At 38.5% G+C, this 21182-nt stretch overlaps 1 long non-coding RNA gene across 1 annotated transcript in view; it reads left to right on the top strand.

The window, feature by feature from the left end:
• Window positions 1-1942: 1942 nt before the first annotated feature.
• LOC309627486 overlaps window positions 1943-21182 on the top strand; it is a 564569-nt gene continuing 545329 nt past the window's right edge. Inside the window, exon 1 of the long non-coding RNA XR_014243761.1 lies at window positions 1943-4808. This is a non-coding gene — a long non-coding RNA (uncharacterized lncRNA). The remainder of the gene's footprint in view (window positions 4809-21182) is intronic.

Below are 21182 nucleotides of genomic sequence, written 5' to 3'. Positions count from 1 at the left end.
CCATCAACAGTCAAGTGGACTAAAGTTTTACTGAGCTCTGACTGCCACAGCAACAGTCAGCTCTACCCACCACCAGAGCCTCCCATCAAGCCTCTTAGATAGCCTCAACCACCAGAGAGCAGACAGCAGAAGCAAGAAAGACTACAGTCCTGCAGCTTGTGGAACAAAAACCACACTCACAGAAAGATAGACAAGATGAAAAGGCAGAGGGCTATATACCAGATCAAGGAACAAGATAAAACCCCAGAAAAACAACTAAATGAAGTGGAGATAGGCAACCTTCCAGAAAAAGAATTCAGAATAATGATAGTGAAGATGATCCAGGACCTCGGAATAAGAATGGAGGCAAAGATCGAGAAGATGCAAGAAACGATTAACAAAGACCTAGGAGAATTAAAGAACAAACAAATGGAGATGACCAATACAATAACTGAAATGAAAACTACACTAGAAGGAATCAATAGCAGAATAACTGAGGCAGAAGAACGGATAAGTGACCTGGAAGACAGAATGGTGGAATTCACTGCTGCAGAACAGAATAAAGAAAAAAGAATGAAAAGAAATGAAGACAGCCTAAGAGACCTCTGGGACAACATTAAATGCAACAACATTCGCATTATAGGGGTCCCAGAAGGAGAAGAGAGAGAGAAAGGGCCAGAGAAAATATTTGAAGAGATTATAGTGGAAAACTTCCCTAACATGGGAAAGGAAATCGCCACCCAAGTCCAGGAAGCACAGAGAGTCCCATACAGGATAAACCCAAGGAGAAACATGCCAAGACACATAGTAATCAAAGTGGCAAAAATTAAAGACAAAGAAAAATTATTGAAAGCAGCAAGGGAAAAACGACTAATAACATACAAGGGAACTCGCATAAGGTTAACAGCTGATTTCTCAGCAGAAACTCTACAAGCCAGAAGGGAGTGGCATGATATACTTAAAGTGATGAAAGGAAAGAACCTACAACCAAGATTACTCTACCCGGCAAGGATCATTTAGATTTGATGGAAAAATCAAAAGCTTTACAGACAAGCAAAAGCTAAGAGAATTCAGCACCACCAAACCAGCTCTACAACAAATGCTAAAGGAACTTCTCTAAGTGGGAAACTCAAGAGAAAAAAAGGACCTACAAAAACAAACCCAAAACAATTAAGAAAATGGTCACAGGAACATACATATCGATAATTACCTTAAACGTGAATGGATTAAATGCTCCAACCAAAGGACACAGGCTTGCTGAATGGATACAAAAACAAGACCCATATATATGCTGTCTACAAGAGACCCACTTTAGACCTAGGGACACATACAGACTGAAAGTGAGGGGATGGAAAAAGATATTCCATGCAAATGGAAATCAAAAGAAAACTGGAGTAGCTATACTCATATCAGATAAAATAGACTTTAAAATAAAGAATGTTACAAGAGACAAGGAAGGGCACTACATAATGATCAAGGGATCAATCCAAGAAGAAGATATAACAATAATAAATATATATGCACCCAACATAGGAGCACCTCAATACATAAGGCAACTGCTAACAGCTATAAAAGAGGAAATTGACAGTAACACAGTAATAGTGGGGGACTTTAACACCTCACTTACACCAATGGACAGATCATCCAAAATGAAAATAAATAAGGAAACAGAAGCTTTAAATGACACAATAGACCAGACACATTTAATTGACATTTATAGGACATTCCATCCAAAAACAACAGATTACACGTTCTTCTCAAGTGCGCACGAAACATTCTCCAGGATAGATCACATCTTGGGTCACAAATCAAGCCTCAGTAAATTTAAGAAAATTGAAATCATATCAAACATCTTTTCTGACCACAACGCTATGAGATTAGAAATGAATTACAGGGAAAGAAACGTGAAAAGCCCAAACACATGGAGGCTAAACAATACGTTACTAAATAACCAAGAGATCACTGAAGAAATCAAAGAGGAAATCAAAAAATACCTAGAGACAAATGACAATGAAAACACGACGACCCAAAACCTATGGGATGAAGCAAAAGCAGTTCTAAGAGGGAAGTTTATAGCTATACAAGCCTACCTCAAGAAACAAGAAAAATCTCAAGTAAACAATCTAAACTTACACCTAAAGAAACTAGAGAAAGAAGAACAAACAAAACCCAAAGTTAGCAGAAGGAAAGAAATCATAAAGATCAGAGTGGAAATAAATGAAATAGAAACAAAGAAAACAATAGCAAGGATCAATAAAACTAAAAGCTGGTTCTTTGAGAAGATAAACAAAATTGATAAGCCATTAGCCAGACTCATCAAGAAAAGGGAGAGGACTCAAATCAGTAAAATCAGAAATGAAAAAGGAGAAGTTACAACAGACACCGCAGAAATACAAAGCATCCTAAGAGACTACTACAAGCAACTCTATGGCAATAGAATGGACAACCTGGAAGAAATGGACAAATTCTTAGAAAGTTATAACCTTCCAAGACTGAACCAGGAAGAAACAGAAAATATGAACAGACAAATCACAAGTAATGAAATTGAAACTGTGATTAAAAATCTTCCAACAAACAAAAGTCCAGGGCCAGATGGCTTCACAGGTGAATTCTATCAAACATTTAGAGAAGAGCTAACACCTATCCTTCTCAAACTCTTCCAAAAAATTGCAGAGGAAGGAACACTCCCAAACTCATTCTATGAGGCCACCATCACCCTGATACCAAAACCAGACAAAGACACTACAAAAAAGAAAATTACAGACCAATATCACTGATGAATATAGATGCAAAAATCCTCAACAAAATACTAGCAAACAGAATCCAACAACACATTAAAAGGATCATACACCACGATCAAGTGGGATTTATCCCAGGGATGCAAGGATTCTTCAATATACGCAAATCAATCAATGTGATACACCATATTAACAAATTGAAGAATAAAAACCATATGATCATCTCAATAGATGCAGAAAAAGCTTTTGACAAAATTCAACACCCATTTATGATAAAAACTCTCCAGAAAGTGGGCATAGAGGGAACCTACCTCAACATAATAAAGGCCATATATGACAAACCCACAGCAAACATCATTCTCAATGGTGAAAAACTGAAAGCAGTTCCTCTAAGATCAGGAACGAGACAAGGATGTCCACTCTCACCACTATTATTCAACATTCTGGAAGTCCTAGCCACAGCAATCAGAGAAGAAAAAGAAATAAAAGGAATACAAATTGGAAAAGAAGAAGTAAAGCTGTCACTGTTTGCGGATGACATGATACTATACATAGAGAATCCTAAAACTGCCACCAGAAAACTGCTAGAGCTAATTAATGAATATGGTAAAGTTGCAGGATACAAAATTAATGCACAGAAATCTCTTGCATTCCTATACACTAATGATGAAAAATCTGAAAGAGAACTTATGGAAACACTCCCATTTACCATTGCAACAAAAAGAATAAAATACCTAGGAATAAACCTACCTAGGGAGACAAAAAACCTGTATGCAGAAAACTATAAGACACTGATGAAAGAAATTAAAGATGATACCAACAGATGGAGAGATATACCATGTTCTTGGACTGGAAGAATCAACATTGTGAAAATGACTATACTACCCAAAGCAATCTACAGATTCAATGCAATCCCTATCAAATTACCAATGGCATTTTTTACAGAGCTAGAACAAATCATCTTAAAATTTGTATGGAGACAGAAAAGACCCCGAATAGCCAAAGCAGTCTTGAGGGAAAAAAAAGGAGCTGGAGGAATCAGACTCCCTGACTTCAGACTATACTACAAAGCTACAGTAATCAAGACAATATGGTACTGGCACAAAAACAGAAACATAGATCAATGGAACAAGATAGAAAGCCCAGAGATAAACCCACGCACCTATGGTCAACTAATCTATGACAAAGGAGGCAAAGATATACAATGGAGAAAAGACAGTCTCTTCAATAAGTGGTGCTGGGAAAACTGGACAGCTACATGTAAAAGAATGAAATTAGAATACTCCCTAACACCATACACAAAAATAAACTCAAAATGGATTCGAGACCTAAATGTAAGACCGGACACTATAAAACTCTTAGAGTAAAACATAGGAAGAACACTCTTTGACATAAATCACAGCAAGATCTTTTTTGATCCACCTCGTAGGGTAATGGAAATAAAAACAAAATAAACAAATGGGACCTAATGAAACTTCAAAGCTTTTGTACAACAAAGGAAACCATAAACAAGACGAAAAGACAACCCTCAGAATGGGAGAAAATATTTGCAAACGAATCAACGGACAAAGGATTAATCTCCAAAATATATAAACAGCTCATTCAGCTCAATATTAAAGAAACAAACAACCCAATCCAAAAATGGGCAGAAGACCTAAATAGACATTTCTCCAAAGAAGATATACAGATGGCCAAGAAGCACATGAAAAGATGCTCAACATCACTAATTATTAGAGAAATGCAAATCAAAACTACAATGAGGTATCACCTCACACCAGTTAGAATGGGCATCATCAGAAAATCTACAAACAACAAATGCTGGAGAGGGTGTGGAGAAAAGGGAACCCTCTCGCACTGTTGGTGGGAATGTAAATTGATACAGCCACTATGGAGAACAATATGGAGGTTCCTTAAAAAACTAAAAATAGAATTACCATATGACCCAGCAATCCCACTACTGGGCATATACCCAGAGAAAACCGTAATTCAAAAAGACACATGCACCCAAATGTTCACTGCAGCACTATTTACAATAGCCAGGTCATGGAAGCAACCTAAATGCCCATCAACAGACGAATGGATAAAGAAGTTGTGGTACATATATACAATGGAATATTACTCAGCCATAAAAAGGAACGAAATTGAGTCATTTGTTGAGACGTGGATGGATCTAGAGACTGTCATACAGAGTGAAGTAAGTCAGAAAGAGAAAAACAAATATCATATATTAACGCATATATGTGGAACCTAGAAAAATGGTACAGATGAGCCAGTTTGCAGGGCAGAAGTTGACACACAGATGTAGAGAACAAACGTATGGACACCAAGGGGGGAAAACTGCAGTGGGGTGGGGATGGTGGTGTGCTGAATTGGGCGATTGGGAATGACATGTATACAATGATGTGTATAAAATTGATGACTGATTAAAAAAAAAAAAACTCCTAGAAGAGATCATAGGTAAAACATTCTCTGACATAAACTGCACCAATGTTTTCTTAAGTCAGTCTCCCAAGACAAGAGAAATAAAAACAAAAATAAACAAATGGGACCTAATCAAACTTACAAGCTTTTGCACAGAAAAGGAAACCATAAACAAAACAAAAAGACAACCTATGGAATGGGAGAAAATATTTGCAAATGATGTGACTGACAAGGGCTTAATTTCCAAAATATAGAAAGAGCTCAGACAACTTGACAACAAAAACCCAACCCAATCAAAAAATGGGCAAAAGACCTAAATAGACACTTCTCCAAAGAAGATATACAGATGGCCAAGAGGCACATGAAAAGATGTTCAACATCACTAATTATTAGAGAAATGCAAATCAATACAATGAGGTACCACCTCACACCAGTCAGAATGGCTATCATCAAAAAATCCACAAACAATAAATGCTGGAGAGGATATGAAGAGAAGGGAACCCTCCTACACTGTTGGGAATGTAAATTGGTGCAGCCACTATGGAGAACAGTACAGAGGTTCCTTAAGAAACTAAAAATAGAGCTACCATATGATCCTGCAATCCCACTCCTGGGCATATACCCGGAGAAAAACATGGTTCGAAAGGATACATGCACCCCAATGTTCATTGCAGCGCTGTTTACAATAGCCAAGACATGGAAGCAACCTAAATGCCCATCGACAGAAGAATGGATAAAGAAGATGTGGTACATATATACAATGGAATATTATTCAGCCATTAAAAATAATGAAATAATGCCATTTGCAGCAACATGGATGGACCTAGAGATCGTCATACTGAGTGAAGTAAGTCAGACAAAGAGTATCGTATGATATTGCCTATATGTGGAATCTGAAAAAAGTGATACAAATGAACTTATTTACAAAACAGAAACAGACTCACAGACTTAGAGAATGAACAGACTCACAGACTTAGAGAATGAACTTAGAGAATGAATGGTTACCAGGGAGGAAGGGTGGGGGGTTGGGATAGTTAGGGAGTTTGGGATTGACATGTACACACTGCTATATTTGAAATGGATAACTAACAAGGACCTACTGTATAGCACAGGGAACTCTGCTCAATATTCTGTAACAACCTAATTGGGAAAAGAATTTTAAAAAGAATAGATACATGTATATGGAAAAAAAATTCCAATGTCATTTTTCACAGAAATAGAATAAACAACCCTAAAATTTATATGGAACCACCTAGACCCCAAATAGCTAAAGCAATTTTGAGAAAGAAGAACACAACTGGAAGCATCAGACTTCTTGATTTAAAACTATATTACAAAGAGATAGTAATCAAGACAATATGCTACTGGCATAAAAACACACACATAGATCAGTGGAACAGAACAGAGAGCTCAGAAATCAACCCATGAGGGCTTCCCTGGTGGCGCAGTGGTTAAGAATCTGCCTGCCAATGTAGGGGACAGGGGTTCAAGCCCTGGTCTGGGAAGATCCCACATGCCACAGAGCAACTAAGCCCGTGCGCCACAACTACTGAGCCTGCACTCTAGAGCCCACGTGCCACAACTATTGAGCCCACGCACCACAGCTACTGAAGCCCGCACACCTAGAGCCCATGCTCTGTGACAAGAGAAGCCACTGCAATGGGAATCCCACATGCAGCAAAGAAGACCCAACACAGCCAAAAATAAATAAATAAAATGAAAAAGAAAAAAAGAAATCAACTCATGCATATATGGTGAATTAATTTATGACAAAGGAGCCAAGAATATACAATGGGGAAAAGACTGTCTCTTCAATAAATGGTACTGGGAAAACTGGACAACGACATGAAAAAGAATGAAACTGGACCACTATCTCACACCACACAGAAAAATCAACTCAAAAGGGATTAAAGACTTGAAGGTAAGACCTGAAACCATACAACTCCTGGAAGAAAACATAGAGGTAAGTTCCTTGACATTGATCAAGACAATGATTTTTTGGATTTGACACCAAAAAGCAGAAATAAACAAGTGGAACTACATCAAACTAAAAATCTTCTGTACATCAAAGGAAACATCAACAAAATGAAAAGGCAACCTACAGAATGAGAGAGAATATTTGCAAACCACTTATCTGATAAGGGGTTAACACCCAAAATATACAAAGAACTCATACAACTCAACATCAAAAAAAATAAGCAACCTAATTTAAAAATGGGCAGAGGACCTAAATAGACATTTTTCCAACAAAGACATAGTGATACCTAACAGACACATGAAAAGGTGTTCAACATCACTAATCATCAGAGAAATGTAAATCAAAACCACGAGCTATCACCTCACAACTGTTAGAATGGCTATTACCAAAAAGATAAGAAATAACAGGTGCTGTCAAAAATGTAGAGAAATGGGAACACTTATGTACTGTTGGTGGGAATGTAAATTGGTACAGCCACTATGGAAAATAGTATAAAGTTTCCTCAAAAAATTAAAAATAGAACCACCATATGATCCAGCAATCCCACTTCTGGGTATTTAACTGAAGGAAAAGAAATCAGAATCTTAAATATCAGCACGTCCATGTTCACTGCAACATTATTTACAATACTCAAGATATGGAAACAACTTAAGGGTCCATCAATAGATCGACGGATGAATGGGATGAGCAAAATGTGTGAAGGTGGTCAAAAGGTACAAACTTGCAGTTATAAAATAAATAAGTCCTGGGGATGGAATGTACACAGTGACTATAGTTAATACAACTATATTATAAGGACGTCCCTGGTGGTGCAGTGGTTAAGAATCCACCTGCCAATGCAGGGCACACAGGTTCAAGCCCTGGTCCAGGAAGACCCCACATGCTGTGGAGCAACTAAGCCTGTGCACCACAACTACTGAGCCTGTGCTCTAGAGCCAGTGAGCCACAACTACTGAGCCCACGTGCCACAACTACTGAAGCCCACGCTCTCTGGGGCCCACATGCCACAACTACTGAGCCCGTGTGCTGCAACTACTGAAGCCCGTGCACCTAGAGCCCATGCTCCACAAGAGAAGCCACCACAATGAGAAGCCCGCACACCGCAACGAAGAGTAGCCCCCACTCACTGCAACTAGAGAAAGCCCATGTGCAGCAACAAAGACCCAAAGCAGCCAAAAATAAATAAATAAAAATAAGTAATATGATTCCAACCACATTAGTTGCTTGTCAAAACAAAAATATCAACACTCTTTGGAGGAATCTATAACAGAACGCAGAGTTTTCAGGATATAATATTCACATCATCCAAGTTATAATCTAAAATTGCTTGACACAGGAAGAAGCAGGAATTTGTGACTCAATCTCGAGAAAAGAGACAATCAGCAAAGACCAGTCCTGAAATGATCCAGAAGTTGGAATCAGCACACACAAAAAAGTTATGCCAGCTACTATAACTATGCTCAGTGAGATAAAGGAAATGTTCATTAATGAAAGTGCATAATGAACAAAAAGATAGGAAATCTCATCAGATAAATAAAAACTATAAAAAGGAAACAAATGGAAATGATAAAACTAAAATACACAGTACCTGAAATTTCAAAATACACTGAAAGAATTTAAAAGCAAAATAGAGATGATGGAGTCACTAAACTTGAAAATACATCAGTAGAAACGATCCAATTTGAACGACAGGAAAAAAAAAGGATTTTAATAAATTACTGAGCATCAGGATCTGTAATTGTAATCCCTAGACTATCAATTTTTTAAAAAGCTATAACTATATAGCCAGTTCATAAGTTAAAGTGGAATTTTTAAAATATTCAAACAACCCAAAAGAAGTCAGGAAAGAAAGAACAAAGAAACAAAAAACAGAAGAGACAAAGAGAAAACAAATAACATGGTAGTCCTGTATGTTATTTAGGAATAATTATATCACATTTTAGTGGCCTAAACACTACAATTTAAAGGCAGAAATTGTCCAAATAAATTATAAAAATCAAGATCCAACTTTATGTTTTCTGCAAAACACATTTAAGTATATGAAGTTTGAAAGTAATAGATGAAAAGAGACAAAACATGTAAAGACTAATCATAAAACCAGAGTGGCTATATTAATATCAGATAAAATAGACTTCAAGATTAAAAGTATTACCACAGATAAAGAGGGACATTTCATAATAATAAAAGTATCAATTCATCAGAAAGATATAATAATCATAAATACATATGCACCTATTAGAACATCAAAATGCACAAAGCAAACCCAGACATAATTAGAGAATACAAATTCATCATCATAACATCCCTCCCTCATCAACTGACAGAAAAACTAGACAAAAAACTCAGTAAGAACATAGATAATTTGAGTACTACCAACCACCTTGACCTAACTGCTATTTATAGAACATTACACCTAACAACAGAGGAATACAATTCTTTTCAATTACATGTAGTATATACACCAAGACAGACTATGTATATATGGTCACAAAGCAAGTTTCAATAAAATTAGAAGGATTAAAACCACACAGATTATGTTCTTTGACAATGGAATTAAATTAGAAATTAATAAGATACTTATGAAAACCCCAAGTATTTGTAAATTAAACAACATACTTCTATATCACAGCTGGGTAAAAAAAAATCATAAGAAAAATTTTTAAATATTTTAAACTAAATTATAACAAAATATATTTAAAAAATCGTGTGACATACTGAAAGAAGTGAACAGGGGAAATGTAGCTTTAAATGCTTATGTTAGAAAAGAAGAATGGTCTAAAATACCTAAGTTTCCACTTTAAGAAGCTAAAGAAAGAGCAACTGTTTAATAAAAGTAAGGAGAAGGAAATAAAAAGGCATAAGTAGAAATCAACAAAAAAAGAAAACAGACAAACAATTGAGAACACTAACCAAGGAAAAGGCAACAAAATTGGTAACCTCCCAGTAATCCAATCCAGGAAAAAAAAGTGAGAATACAAATAACCTATATCAAGAAAGGTCTACAGATCCTATAAATATTAAAATAATAATAAGAGAATATTATGAACAACTTTATGCCAAAATATTTGATATAGATGAAATGAACATTTCCTTGAAAAATGCAACTCATGCAAACATCTTATAATTAACATTATACATAATGGTAAAATATTGAATGTTCCCTCCTAAAACTGGAATTGAGGCAAGGATATCCAGTGTAATCACCTCTATTTTAGATTGTACTGGAGGTCCTAGTCTTTGCCACAAGCAAAAAGAATAAAAGCCAGAAGTTTGCAAAGAAATAAGATTATCTCTATTTGCATTTAACAAAATTGTTTACACAAAAAATCCCAAGCAATCGACAAACAACTGTTAGAACTAATAAGTGAATTTAACAATGTTTCAGGATACATGGTAAATATACAAAAACAATTGTATTCTTATAAACTAGCAGCAAACAATTGAAAATTGAACTACAACTAGTGGATAAATGTCCTAGAGATCTAATGCACACTCTAGTGATTATAAACAACAATACTGTATTATAGACATCAAACTTGTTGATCTTAATTGTTTCCTCCATAGTAAAGATATGGTAATTATGTGATATGATAGAGATGTTAGCTAATGCTACAACAGCAATCATAATGCAGTCTATAAATGTATCAAATCAACATGTTGTACACCTTAAATTTACACAATGTTACATGCCAATTATATCTCAAAGAAAAAAAGAAAATTGAACTAGAAAATTTAATTTATAATTATGTAAAAAAAAACAAAACTAGGAATAAATTTAGCCAAAGACATGCAGGACCTCTATACTTATAAATATAAAACTTTGCTGAGAGAAATTAAAGAAGTTTAAATAAATGGAAAGATGTCAACTCTCCCCAAACTGATCATATATACAATACAATACAATCGTAATCCCAGGAAACATTTTTTTAATTGACAAACTTGCTCTAAATTTTATATGGAAATTCAAAGCACCTAGGATACCTAAAGCATTTTGGAAAATAACAAATTTGAAGTATTTCCATTACTTAACTCCAAGATTTGCTATAAAACTAGATGAATCAAGAAAGTGTGGTCCTGGCTTAAGGATCAACAAACAGATCTATAGAACAAAAGAGAGCCCAGAAATAGGCTGGCACTTATATGGTCATTTGGAGGGGAAAAAAAGTCACCAAAACAATTAAATAAGGGGAAAAGTCCTTTCAACAAATAATGCTATAATAACCAGAGGTCCATATGGGAAAAAAATGAATCCAGCCCCTCTTCACCATACACAAAAGTTAATTTTAAATGAGTTGTTCTAAATGCAAAGGCTAAAATCGTAAGTTTTTAGAGGAAACCTAAGAAAATATTTTTGTGAGTTGGGGGTAGGCAAAGATTTGGTCACAAAAAGCAATAAACATAAAATTTTTTTAATGCAGATAGTGGGGTTTGTTTTTTGTCTTTTGGGGTTTTTTTTGGCCATGCAGCATGTGGGATCTTAGCTCCATACCAGGGATTGAACCTACGCCCTCTGCAGTGGAAGTGCAGAGCCTTAACCACTGGACCCCAGGAAAGTCCCAACATAAATTTAACTTCATCAAAATTTAAAAGTTCTGCTCATTACATACAATCATGAAGATAATGAATATTGAAGCCACGATTGGAAAAAAATATTCACCAATTGTGTATCTAACAAAAGACTAAATGTATAATATTAAGAATATTCAGGGACTTCCCTGGTGGCGCAGTGGTTAAGAATCTGCCTGCCAACGTAGGGGACGTGGGTTCGAGCCCTGGTCTGGGAAGATCCCACATGTCACGGAGCAACTAAGCCCACGTGCCACAACTACTGAGCCTGCGCTCTGGAGCCCGCGAGCCAAAACTACTGAGCCCGCATGCCACAACTACTGCAGCCCACGTGCCTAGAGCCTGTGCTCTGCAACAAACAGAAGCCACCGCAATGAGAAGCCCACACACCGCAACAAAGAGTAGCCTCCACTCGCCACAACTAGAGAAAGCCCGCGCACAGCAACAAAGACCCAAAGCAGCCAATAAATAAATAAATTAAATAAATAAATTTATTTTTAAAATGTTTAAAAAAAGAATATTCAGAATACATAAAGAACTTTTACAACATAAGAAAACAAACAACCAATTTTTTAAATGGGCAAAAGATTTGAACAAATGCTTCACAAAAGAATACAAACAAATGGCCAATCATCATATGAAAAAGTGCTCATCATCACTAATCATCAGAGAATGCAAATTTAAAACACCATGAGTTATCATTACACATCCATCAGAATGGCTAAACTTAGAAAAACTGACAATTCCAAATGTTGATATGTGGAGCAACCGGAACTCAAATACACTGTTGATGGGAGTGGGAAATAGTACAATCACTTTAGGAAAAATACCTGGCAGTTTCTTTTAAAACTAAATATATACCTACCCTTACGACTCAGCAATTCCAATATTAGATATTTACCCAGGAGAAATGAAAACATATGTCCACAAAAAGACTTGTAGAAGGTTCATAGCATCTTTACTCATTAATCCCTCAAACTGGAAACAGCCCAGGTATCCACCAATAAGAGAACACACAAACAATTTGGTGTATTCATACAATGGAATTCTACTCAGTAATACAGAGACATGAACTACTGATACAAGCAACAGGAAGGATCTCATAAATATTACACCGTGTGACACAAGCCTTTCACGAAATAGTATATACTGCAAATCACAATCTATGGTGGAAAAAATTAAAACTGTGACTGTTTCTGGGGCAACTGAGGACAGGGGTTGGGTGGGAAGGAGCATGTGGAAACTTTCTGGGGTGATAGTAATGTTCTATACCTTACAGGGGTTTGAGATACACAGGCGTATGTGTTCGTTAAAATTTAGCAAATGTACATTTAAGATTTATGCATTTTGCTATGCATAAATTTTTCATCAAAAGAAAGAAAACTGTAAACACATATCAGTCTCTGATTTATGATATATATGCTGAAGTACTGGAGAGAAAGAATTTTTGAAATGCCTCAAAAATGAAGTGGACTGGCTTTTTAACATTTCCTGGGTTGGAGACAAGATGGCGGAGTAGAAGGGCTTGAGCTCACCTCCTCTCACGAAAACACCAAAATCACAACTAACTGCTGAATGACCATTGACAAAAAAGACTGGAACCTACCAAAAAAGACATTTTACATCCAAAGATAAAGAAGAAGCCACAACAAGTCAGTAGGATGGGTGCATTTGTGATACAATCAAATCCCATACCTGCCAGGTTGGCAACCCACAAACTGGAAAATAATTATATCTCAGAGGTTCTCCTACAGGAGTGAGAGTTCTGGGCCCAGCATTACACTCCCTAGTCTGGGGGTCTGGCATCGGGAGGAGGAGCCCCCAGAGCATTTGGCTTTTGAGGCCAGAATGGCTTGATAACAGGAACTCCACAGGACTGGGGGGTACAGAAACTCCACTCTTGGAGGGCACACACAAGGTCTTGTGCACACTGGGACCCAGGGCAAAAGCAATTACTTCAAAGGAGCCTGGGCCAGACCTACATGCTGGTCTTGGGGAGTCTTCTGGAGAGGCAGGGGTGGCTTTGGCTCACTGTGGGGACAAGGACACTGGTGGCAGAGGTACCAGAGTGTACTCATTGGAGTGAGTGCTCCTGGAGGCTGTCATTTTGAAACCAAGGTCTGGCCCCACCCAACAGCCTATAGGCTCCAGTGCTGAGATGCCTCAGGCCAAACAACCAGCAGGGCGGGAACACAGTCCCACCCATCAGCAGACAGGCTGCCTAAAGTCAGCCTGAGCCCATGGCGGCCTCCAAACACACCCCTTGACACGTCCCTGCTCGCCAGAGGGACAAGACACAGCTCCATCCACCAGTGCACAGGCACTACTCCCTCCCACCAGGAAGCCTGCACAAGCCTCTTAGGCCAGCTTCACCCACCAGGGGGCAGACACCAGAAGCAAGAGGAACTACAATGCTGCAGCCTACAGAACAAAGATCACAAACACAGAAAGTTAGACAAAATGAGATGGCAGAGGAATATGTTCCAGATGAAGGAACAAGATAAAACCCCAAGAGAGAACTAAGTGAAGTAGAGATAGGTAATATACCTGAAAAAAGAATTCAGAATAATGATAGTAAAGACAATCCAAGATCTCGGAAAAGGAATGGAGGCACAGACCAAGAAGATACAAGAAATGTTTAACAAAGAGCTAGAAGATTTAAAGAACAAACAGAATTGAACAACACAATAACGGAAATTAGAAATACACTAGAAGGAATCAAGAGCAGAATAAATGAGGCAGAAGAATGGGTAAGTGATCTGGAAGGCAGAATGGTCGAAATCACTGCCACAGAACAGAATAAAGAAAAAAGAATGAAGGGACTTCCCTGGTGGTCCAGTGGTTAAGAATCCGTCTTGCAATGCAGGGGACGTTGGTTCGATCCCTGGTGGGGGAACTAAGATCCCACATGCCATGGGGCAACTAAGCCCATGCACCACAACTACTGAGCCCACGCACCACAACTAGAGAGATGGCGTACTCTGGAGCCTGTGTGCCACAACTAGAGAGAAGCGTGCACACCGCAATGAAGGGCTCATGGCACTGCAACGAAAGATCCCACATGCCGCAACTAAAGCTTGATGCAGCCAAAAGAAACCATAAAATATTTAAATAAAAACCATACTTTAAGAAAAAAGAATGAAAAGAAACGAAGACAGTCTAAGAGACCTCTGGGACAACATTAAATGCACCAACAATCGCATTACAGAGGTCCCAGAAGAAGAGAGAGAGAAAGGGCCTGAGAAAATATTTGAAGAGGTAATACCTGAAAACTTCCCTAACATGGGAAAGGAAAGAGTCACCCAAGTCCAGGAAGTGCAGAGTCCCATACAGGATAAACCCAAGGAGAAGCACACCAAGACACATATTAATCAAATTGACAAAAATGAAAGAAAATAAGAAATATTAAAAGCAACAAAGGAAAAGCAACAAATAACATACAAGGGAATACCCATAAGGTTATCAACTGATTTTTCAGCAAAAACTCTGCATGCCAGAAGGGAGTGGTACAATATATTTAAAGTGATAGAAGAGAAAAACCTACAACCAAGAATACTCTACCTAACAAGGCTCTCATTCAAATTTGACAGAGAAATCAAGGCTTTAGAGACAAGCAAAGGCTAAGAGAATTCAGCACCACCAAATCAGCTTTACAACACATGCTAAAGGAACTTCTCTAGGCAGAAAAGAAAAGGCCACCACTAGAAACAAGAAAATTACAAATTGAAAAGCTCACCAGTAAAGGCAAACATACAGTAAAGGTAGGAAGTCAGTCACACACAAATATATCAAAACCAGCAATCATGAGACGAGGAGAATACAAATGCAGGATATTGGAAATGCATTTGAAATTAAAAGACCAGCAACTTAGAACAATCTTGTTTATATATAGACTGCTATATGAAAACCTCATGGTAGGAGAGAGGAGAAGATGGTGGAAGAGTAAGACGTGGAGATCACCTTCCTCCCCACAAATACGTCAGAAATACATCTACATGTGGAACAACCCTTACAGAACACCCACTGAATGCTGGCAGAAGACGTCAAACCTCCCAAAAGGCAAGAAACTCCCCACGTACTTGGGTAGGGCAAAAGAAAAAAGAAGTAACAGAGACACAAGAATAGGGATGGGACCTGCACCAGTGGGAGGGAGCCGTGAAGGAGGAAAGGTTTCCACACACTAGGAAGCCCCTTCGCTGGCGGAGACTGCGGGTGGCGGAGGGGGGAAGCTTCGGAGCCACGGAGGAGAGCACAGCCACAGGGGTGCAGAAGGCAAAGCGGAGAGATTCCCGCACAGAGGATCGGTGCCGACCAGCACTCACCAGCCCGCGAGGCTTCTCTGCTCACCCGCCGGGGCGGGTGGGGGCTGGGAGCTGAGGCTCGGGCTTCGGTTGGATTCCAGGGAGAGGACTGGGGTTGGCTGCGTTAACACAGCCTGAAGGGGCTAGTGCGCCACAGCTAGCCGGGAGGGAGTCTGGGAAAAAGTCTGGAGCTGCGAAAGAGGCAAGAGACTTTTTCTTGCCTCTTTGTTTCCTGGTGCGCAAGGAGAGGGGATTCAGAGCGCCGCCTAAATGAGCTCCAGAGACGGGCGTGAGCCGCAGCTATCAGCGCGGACCCCAGAGACGGACATGAGATGCTAAGGCTGCTGCTGCCGCCACCAAGAATCCTGTGTGTGAGCACAGGTCACTCTCCATACCTCTCCTCCCGGGAGCCGGTGCAGCCCGCCACTGCCAGGGTCCCGTGATCCAGGGACAACTTCCCCAGGAGAACGCACGGCGCGCCTGAGGCTGGTACAACGCCACGCCGGCCTCTGCAGCCGCAGGCTCGCCCCGCATCCGTACCCCTCCCTCCCCTCGGCCTGAGTGAGCCAGAGCCCCTGAATCAGCTGCTCCTTTAACCCCGTCCTGTGTGAGCGAAGAACAGATGCCCTCAGGAGACCTACACGCAGAGGCGGGTCCAAATCCAAAGCTGAACCCTGGGAGCTATGTGAACAAAGAAGAGAAAGGGAAATCTCTCCCAGCAGCCTCAGAAGCAGCGAATTAAAACTCCACAAACAACTTGATGTACCTGCATCTGTGGAATACCTGAACAGACAACGAATCATCCCAAATTGAGGAGGTGGACTTTGGGAGCAAGATATATTATTTTTTTCACTTTTCCTCTTTTTGTGAGTGTGTATGTGTATGCTTCTGTGTGAGATTTTGTCTGTAAAGCTTTGCTTTCACGATTTGTCCTAGGGTTCTGTCCATTCCTTTTTTTGTTGTTGTTGTTTTTTTTTTACTTAAAAAATATTTTTTTCTTAATAATTACTTTTTATTTTTTATTTTAATAACTTTATTTTATTTTATCTTACTTTATTTTATTTTATCCTCTTTCTTTCTTTCTATTTTTTCTCCCTTTTATTCTGAGCCATGTGGATGAAAGGCTCTTGGTGCTCCAGCCAGGCATCAAGGCTGTGCCTCTGAGGTGGGAGAGCCAAGTTCAGGACACTGGTCCACAAGAGACCTCACAGCTCCACGTAATACCAAACAGCAAAAATCTCCCAGAGATCTCCATCTCAACACCAAGACCCAGCTCCCCTCAACGACCAGCAAGCTATAGTGCTGGACACCCTATGCCAAACAACTAGCAAGACAGGAACACAGCCCCATCTATTAGCAGAGAGGCTGCCTAAAATCATAATAAGGCCACAGACATCCCAAAACACACCACCAGACGTGGACGTGCCCACCAGAAAGACAAGATCCAGCCTCATCCACCAGAACACAGGCACTAGTCCCCTCCACCAGGAAGCCTACACAACCCACTGAGCCACCCTTAGCCACTGGGGACAGATACCAAAAACAACAGGAACTACGAACCTGCAGCCTGCGAAAAGGAGTCCCCAAACACAGTAAGATAAGCCAAATGAGAAGACAGAAAAACACACAGCAGATGAAGGAGCAAGGTAAAAACACACCAGACCTAACAAATGAAGAGGATATAGGCAGTCTACCTGAAAAAGAATTCAGAATAATGATAGTAAAGATGATCCAAAATCTTGGAATTAGAATAGACAAAATGCAAGAAACATTTAACAAGGACGTAGAAGAACTAAAGAGGAACCAAGCAATGATGAACAACACAATAAATGAAATTTAAAATACTCTAGATGGGATCAATAGCAGAATAACTGAGGCAGAAGAACGGATAAGTGACCTGGAAGATAAAATAGTGGAAATAACTACTGCAGAGCAGAATAAAGAAAAAAGAATGAAAAGAACTGAGGACAGTCTCAGAGACCTCTGGGACAATATTAAACGCACCAACATTCGAATTATAGGGGTCCCAGAAGAAGAAGAGATAAAGAAAGGGACTGAGAAAATATTTGAAGAGATTATAGTTGAAAACTTCCCTAATATGGGAAAGGAAATAGTTAATCAAGTCCTGGAAGCACAGAGTCCCATACAGGATAAATCCAAGGAGAAACACGCCAAGACACATATTAATCAAACTATCAAAAATTAAATATAAAGAAAACATATTATAAGCAGCAAGGGAAAAACAACAAATAACACAAAAGGGAATCCCCATAAGGTTAACAGCTGATCTTTCAGCAGAAACTCTGCAAGCCAGAAGGGAGAGGCAGGACATATTTAAAGTGATGAAGGAGAAAAACCTACAACCAAGATTACTCTACCCAGCAAGGATCATTCAGATTTGATGGAGAAATTAAAACCTTTACAGACAAGCAAAAGCTGAGAGAGTTCAGCACCACCAAACCAGCTTTACAACAAATGCTAAAGGAACTTCTCTAGGCAAGAAACACAAGAGAAGGAAAACGCCTACAATAACAAACCCAAAACATTTAAGAAAATGGGAATAGGAACATACATATCGATAACTACCTTAAATGTAAATGAACTAAATGCTCCCACCAAAAGACAGACTGGCTGAATGGATACAAAAACAATACCTGTACATATGCTGTCTACAAGAGACCCACTTCAGACCTAGGGACACATACAGACTGAAAGTGAGGGGATGGAAAAAGATATTCCATGCAAATGGAAATCAAAAGAAAGCTGGAGTAGCAATTCTCATATCAGACAAAATAGACTTTAAAATAAAGACTATTACAAGAGACAAAGAAGGACACTATATAATGATCAACGGATCGATCCAAGAAGAAGATATAACAATTGTAAATATTTATGCACCCAACATAGGAGCACCTCAATACATAAGGCAAATACTAACAGCCATAAAAGGGGAAACTGACAGTAACACAATCATAGTAGGGGACTTTAACACCCCACTTTCACCAATGGACAGATCATCCAAAATGAAAATAAATAAGGAAACACAAGCTTTAAATGATACATTAAACAAGATGGACTTAATTGATATTTATAGGACATTCCACCCAAAAACAACAGAATACACATTTTTCTCAAGTGCTCATGGAACATTCTCCAGGAGAGATCATATCTTGGGTCACAAATCAAGCCTTGGTAACTTTAAGAAAACTGAAATCGTATCAAGTATCTTTTCCGACCACAAAGCTATGAGACTAGATATCAATTACAGGAAAAGATCTGTAAAAAATACAAACACATGGAGGCTAAACAATACACTACTTAATAACGAAGTGATCACTGAAGAAATCAAAGGGGAAATCAAAAAATACCTAGAAACAAATGACAATGGAGACACGACAACCCAAAACCAATGGGATACAGCAAAAGCAGCTCTAAGAGGGAAGTTTATAGCAATACAATCCTACCTCAAGAAACAGGAAACATCTCAAATAAACAACCAAACCTTGCACCTAAAGTAATTACAGAAAGAAGAACAAAAAAACCCCAAAGTTAGCAGAAGGAAAGAAATCATAAAGATCAGATGAGAAATAAATGAAAAAGAAATGAAGGAAACAATACCAAAGATCAATAGAACTAAAAGCTGGTTCTTTGAGAAGATAAACAAAATTGATAAACCATTAGCCAGACTCATCAAGAAAAAAAGGGAGAAGACTCAAATCAATAGAATTAGAAATGAAAAAGGAGAAGTAACAAATGACACTGCAGAAACACAAACAATCATGAGAGATTACTACAAGCAACTCTATGCCAATAAAATGGACAACCTGGAAGAAATGGGCAAATCCTTACACAAGCACAACCTGCTGATACTGAACCAGGAAGAAATAGAAAATATGAACAGACAAATCACAAGCACTGAAATTGAAACTGTGATTAAAAATCTTCCAACAAACAAAAGCCCAGGACCAGATGGCTTCACAGGTGAATTTTATCAAACATTTAGAGAAGAGCTAACACCTATCCTTCTCAAATTCTTCCAAAATATTGCAGAGGGAGGAACACTCCCCAACTCATTCTACGAGGCCACCATCACCCTGATACCAAAACCAGACAAAGATGTCACAAAGAAAGAAAACTACAGGCCAATATCACTGATGAACATAGATGCAAAAATCCTCAACAAAATACTAGCAAACAGAATCCAACAGCACATTAAAAGGATCATACACCATGGTGAAGTGGGGTTTATTCCAGGAATGCAAGGATTCTTCAATATACACAAATCAATCAACGTGATACACCATATTAACAAATTGAAGGAGAAAAACCATATGATCATCTCAATAGATGCAGAGAAAGCTTTTGACAAAATTCAACACCCATTTATGATAAAAGCCCTGCAGAAAACAGGCATAGAGGGAACTTTCCTCAACTTAATAAAGGCCATATTTGACAAACCCACAGCAAACATCGTCCTCAATGGTGAAAAACTGAAACCATTTCCACTAAGATCAGGAACAAGACAAGGGTACCCAGTCTCACCACTATTATTCAATATAGTTTTGGAAGTTTTAGCCACAGCAATCAGAGAAGAAAAAGAAATAAAAGGAATCCAAATCAGAAAAGAAGAAGTAAAGCTGTCACAGTTTGCAGATGACATGATACTATACATAGAGAATCCTAAAGATGCTACCAGAAAACTACTAGAGCTAATCAATGAATTTGGTAAAGTAGCAGGATATAAAATTAATGCACAGAAATCTCTTGCATTCCTATACACTAATGATGAAAAATCTGAAAGTGAAGTTAAGAAAACAATCCCATTTACCATTGCAACAAAAAGAATAAAATATCTAGGAATAAACCTACCTAAGGAGACAAAAGACCTGTATGCAGAAAATTATAGGACACTGATGAAAGAAATTAAAGATGATACAAATAGATGGAGAGATATACCATGTTCTTGGATTGGAAGAATCAACATTGTGAAAATGACTCTACTACCCAAAGCAATCTACAGATTCAATGCTATCCCTACCAAACTACCACTGGCATTTTTCACAGAACTAGAACAAAAAATGTCACCATTTGTATGGAAACACAAAAGACCCCGAATAGCCAAAGCAATCTTGAGAACAAAAAATGGAGCTGGAGGAATCAGGCTCCCTGACTTCAGACTATATTACAAAGCTACAGTAA

The sequence above is a fragment of the Balaenoptera borealis genome (assembly GCF_965194805.1).
Source record: "Balaenoptera borealis genome assembly, chromosome: 4".
Taxonomy (NCBI): Eukaryota; Metazoa; Chordata; class Mammalia; order Artiodactyla; family Balaenopteridae; genus Balaenoptera; species Balaenoptera borealis.
The sequence above is the reverse complement of the archived record's forward strand: the minus strand, read 5'-3'. Positions and strand labels throughout refer to the sequence as shown.